Consider the following 5,743-nt stretch of genomic DNA (forward strand, 5'->3'; position numbering starts at 1 on the left):
CCATGTGAGTGACTCATCTTAGAAGCAGATCTTCTTGCCCCATCAAGCCTTCAATTAACTACAACCCTGGTCAACTTCTTGACAAAAACATAGTGAGAGATTGTGAGTCAGTAACATCCAGCTAAGCCATTCTCAAATTCCTTACCTACAGAAACTGTGAGATAATAAATATTTGTTGTTTTAAGCTGCTAAATTTGGAGTAATTTGTTTTGCAGTAACAGACACCAAATAGTATCTGCATACACACTCAAACACACAAATAAGTAATCACTAATATTACTTTCTTGGATATCCATCCACAGATTTTTTTAATGTATATTTAATCAAATATGAAAATATGTTTGTCTTCCCTTTTATGCAAATAATATCACATTAATCACGCTATTTTGTATCTTGATTTTTTTCCCACTTAATTGGTGTTACAAAGCATTCTGCATCAGTACTTAAGAACATCTTCGTGCTTTGTTTCAGCGCATTATATTCTATTGTATGATAAACATACAATAAAATCTTCTATTGAAAGACATTTAGGTTGTTTTCAATCTTTTGCTATTACAAATAATGCTATAATAAATATATAAATATAATGAATAGACTTGTCCATGAAAATATATGCTCATGGTGTATTTATGCACCAGTATCATACTCTTCAAACTATTGAGACTGTATACATCTTTGTTGCTTTTTTTTTTAAGCTTTCCTGGTTTTTTTGTTTTTGTTTTTGTTTTTTGGGGGCTTGCTTATTTTTCCATGTAGACTTCAAAATCACCTTGTCTAGAAAGAAAGGGATATTTTGGAAACCCATTATATCTATTCCTAATAATAACAATGACCATTTATTTATTGACTGATGTGCCAGACATGTTCTCCAGTAACCCCCACCAGAACCTTGCAAAGTAGGTGCTACTGCTGGGCTGACCAATTCCACATGGACTTTCATCACATGGTGCAGTACAGCCTGGCAGCACTACCCATCAGGCTCATCTGGGGAACCTAAAAGTGGGGAGGAGTTAGCACTTCAAGCTGGTGGATAACAGTTCCCCTTTCTCTCCCCAGATGGATTGCTTTGAGATGGTTTATACAGCTTATCAGTGGCACTCAGCTGCAGCAAGCTGCACGACACATTTGCTCCTCATTCCTCACTTTCTCGCTTCTGCTCCCTGCAGTTGCCCTTCCTAACAAAGTAGTAATACAAAAGCCTTTGTCTGAGGCCCTGCTTTCTAGGGAACACAGACTAAGACACCCATTTACCTGCAAAGAAAAAGGTTCAGAGAATTTGAGTAACCTGCCTACTGCCACCATGAAAAGAGCTGCTTTCATGGCCATAAGAAACACTTCATCTTATAGCCTGCTAGTCCCAGAAAAATGAGAATGGAGCAGAAGGAAGCAAACCCATAACCTAGAGCCAAGTCTAGCCAAGCCCAGTTGAGATCAGCACAGCCATTCCATCCACCCACACTTGTGTGAGCCAGAGATAAATGCTTATTGTTGAATGCCACTAAGATTTTGCATTGTAAGGCAGTAGTGTCTAAGTGATACTAATATATTTAGTTTTCACAACATCCTGATTATGTACTATAATTAGCCCCACTTTAAAGAAAAGGAAACTGAGGCACAGAGAAATTCAATATCTTGCCCAAGGTTACACAGCCTAGCTCTAGAGTCCATGTTCTTAACCAGGACCTGATAATGACTCAGTGATTTTAGGGACAGAACAACTACACAAAGTGATCATTGCCATAAAAGAAAAAGTCTGAGACAAATGGAAAGTTTCAAAGACTCTAACTTTTATTTTATTTTTTAATAAGTAATAAATTCACATACTTCAAAAATCAAAATGGGTAATAGGCCTGAACACAGAGAAGTTGTGCTTTTATCCATGTTTCCATCTATCATAGGCATAATTCTATGATGGCCTCCATTATTCTTGCCCCCTGACATTTACATTATTGTGTAATCTCCTTTCCCTGAGTGTGGGCAGAATTTGTGTTTTGCATCTAACTAATAGAATATGGCAAGAGGTGAAGGGATGTTGCAGATGCAATTAAGGTCCCCAATAAATTCACTTTGAGTTAATCAGAAGAGAAACTATCCTGGATAGGCCTGACATGATCAGGTGGGCCCTAAAGAGAGGATCCAATCCTTCCCTAATGAGGTACTCTCCTGATGGCCTTGAAGAAAAAAACAGCCACGTGTGAACCGCTTATGCAGAGAGGTGGCCTGTTGGAGCTCATGGCCTCAGTCTTGCAACCGCAAGCAACTGGAATCTGCCAACAACATGATGTGTGTATTAGTCCATTTTGTGTTGCTAGAACAGAAATACCTGAGACTGGGTAATTTATAAAGAACAGAGGTTTATTTGGCTTACAATTCTGGGACAGCTGCATTTGGCACAGGCCTCAGGCTGCTTCTACTCATGGTGGAAAGTGGCAGGCAGCCAGCCAGTACAATCAGATCACTTGGCGAGAGGTATCACCTCTCACAGAGTGACAGAGATGCAAAAGATCACTCAGAGCCCATGTATTCAGAGCAATGAGAAGCCTGAAGGGACTGCACCCAGGGAAAACTCCTTCAAGAGAGGAGAGCCCAGGCACATTCCCGAGTCAGGTTTCACTTCAGTTTTTATTGTAAAGACAAGAAAGTTACATAAGAAACACAGGTGGTTAATCGGTCATAGCGAAAACATAAACTGGCTACATGACAATCTTTATTAAAGCAGGTGTAGCTAAAAATAGTTCAAGCAAGGGCCTGCCCGTGGCTCACTCGAGAGAGTGTGGTGCTGATAACACCAAGGCCCCGGGTTTGGATCCCATATAGGGATGGCCGGTTAGCTCACTGGGTGAGCGTGGTGCTGACAACACCAATTCAAGGGTTAAGATCCCCTTACCGGTCATCTTTAAAAAAAAAAAAAATAGTTCAAGCAATTTACCATCAAAAAGGACTCATAAGACTAAGCTATGTGAGGTACAAAAAGAAACAATAAGATAATCACCATAGCGCTTAGCTCCCCAAGAAACTCAAAGAAACGGTTTAGGGCAAGATGTGGAACGTCCCCTAAGCACTAATTAGAAGAATATCCTCAAAGATTTTAGCTCATGTACTTTCCCATCATGTAGGTTTAGCTGCACCAAGGGCAACTACCCCAGAGCAATCACTCTTTGCTGTGCTTCAATTCTCTTATCTACATCAAAGGCTTTAGTCCTGTGAAAGTTTTCTGGTCTTTCCTAATCTTAGCATTTCTACATGTTACCCCAAAGGGTTGGGCTTTGGCCCCCTAAGCTAGAGGCTCTGGCCTCCTAAACTACAGGACCTTGGTACTTCGAAGCTACAGGCTTTGGCTTAAACTAAGGACTTTGGTCCTTCTAAACTACAGCCTAAACTAAGGATTTTGGTCTTCTACACAACAAGACTTTGGTCCTTCTATGCTGTAGGCTTTGGCCCTGTGAAATACATGTGTTTTATTTCTATCTCATTAATGTCAATATCCTCCCCAGAGAGGAAGCAAGAGAGAGAGAGAGAGGAGGTTCCAGGGTCTTTTAAACAACCAGCTCTCACAGGAACTAATAGAGTGAGAACTTACTCATTAATCCCCCCTCCCCCAGGGAGAGCATGAATCCATTCATGAGGGATCCGCACCCATGACTCAATCAGTTCCCAACACTGCCACATTGGGGATCAAATTTCCACATGAGTTCTGAGAGGATGAAACATCCAAACTCCATCAATGCACTTTGGAAAGAACCTCAAGCTCCAGATGAAAATGTAGACTCTCCAACAACTTGATTCCAACATGTGAGACCCTGAACATAGGACCCAGTTAAGCTACATCAAACACCTGACCTATGGAAACTGTGAGATAATAAACATGTGTTGTTTTAAGCCACTAAATTTGTAGAAATTTGTTATGCCATAAATGCAAATAGGTTGAAAACAAAAAGATGGTAAAATATATATATCAAACAGCAGCCAAAAAAGCTGGAGCACATATACTATACCAGACAAAATAGACTTTAAAGCAAAAAATAGAGAGAGAAAGAAATATACACTCAACATTTATGATCAATTGATTTTGAAGAAGGGTACCAACACAATTCAAAGAAAAAATAGTCTTTTCAATAAATGGTGCAGGGACAACTATCCACATACAAAAGAATGGAGTTGAACCCCTACTTTATGATATATATAAAAATCAAAATGGATCAAAGATCTAAATTAAGAGTTAAAAATATAAAATGCTTAGAAGAAAATGTAGGCTTAAATCTTTGGGATCTTGGTTTAGGCAATGATTTCTTAGATATGACGTCAAAAGTACAAGTGACAAAAGAAAAAAGATATAAATCAGATATCACCAAAATAACTCCATCAAGAAAATGTACTTCAAAGGATGCCACCAAGAAAACAAAAAGACAACACTTTTTTGTAACGGGAGAAAATTTTTGTAAGTTATGTATCTGTATCTGTTAAAGTCTTTGTATCTAGGATATATTAAGAACCTTCACAATTCAATAGTAAAAACAGAAATAACTCTTTAAAAGTAAGCACTGAAAGTTATAAAACATTGATGAAGGAAATTAAAGACATAGATAAATGGAAAGACATTCCATGTTCATAGATTAGAAGAATTAATATCATTAAAATGTTCATAATACTCAAAATGATCTACAGATTCAGTGCAATCCCTATCAAAATACCAATGACATGCCTTACAGAAATAGAAAAAAATAATCATAAAAATCATATGAACCAGAGGGGTTTCCAGTCAAGATGGTGGAATAGACAGTCCCCAGCATCACTCTCTCCCACAAATCAATGAATTTACAACTATAAAAAAAACAATAACAGCCAAGCTGGGGCCACTAGAGCTCAGGGGAAGAGGACGAGATAACTATGGAGTGCATGAAGGTGGGAGAAGCCACGATGAGAGAAAGAAAAAACCACTCTGACCATTTCATGCCACAGTGGCTTTAAGGCTGGAGCTGCTAAGCATATGGAGCAGGAGCCAGCAAAAGCCATACCTGTGCCCTTCGGATGGAGTTGCTTGGAGGCAGCAGGGGAGAAGAGGGTGGCCTCCAGGCCAGCAAGACCACTAATAGAGTTCCTGTGGACCCACATAGGAGTGAGGAGCCAGAACAGCTGAAAAAAAGGAGCCACTCAAAGGCTGGTGAGTCATCACAAAGGACTGGCACACAGCCCCATTCCATGGGAAGTGTTTGCAGCACGGGCATTGGGGGAGACAGGCCCACCAGGGCAATACTAGGGCACAGCAAAGACAGCTGACTGGCACCCCAATCAGTGAAGGACCACTCAGAGGAGAGTGATCAGGAATATAGAATTGCATGTGGTGCAGTTTGATGAAAAGACTCAGGCCCAGACCAGAGTTTCTACACAACCCAGGTGCACCAGGTCTCTGGAGAGCTGGAAGTATGTATAAAGTCAACCATTAAAACCTGAGCTGTACAAAAAGCCTTCCCCAGGGAATCAGCAGCAAAGCAGCAATTTAGCTCAACAACAGAGCCCAAGTGCTGGTCCTCAAATAAAGTTCCCCCATTTTAGAAGTAAGCAAAGGACAATGAATTAGTTCCAGTGCAGAGTTTAAGTGGTAGGAATAGGAAATAATCCAACACAGAACTGAAAGAAAAAACCAAATACCCACAGATCAGAGACAAAGTTTGATATTAACTAGTATCACCAAAGAACACCTATAAAACCTAGAAGGATCAGAAGTCCCCTGGGCTAGCAAGCC

The sequence above is a fragment of the Cynocephalus volans genome, chromosome 2 (assembly GCF_027409185.1).
Source record: "Cynocephalus volans isolate mCynVol1 chromosome 2, mCynVol1.pri, whole genome shotgun sequence".
NCBI classification, from domain to species: Eukaryota; Metazoa; Chordata; class Mammalia; order Dermoptera; family Cynocephalidae; genus Cynocephalus; species Cynocephalus volans.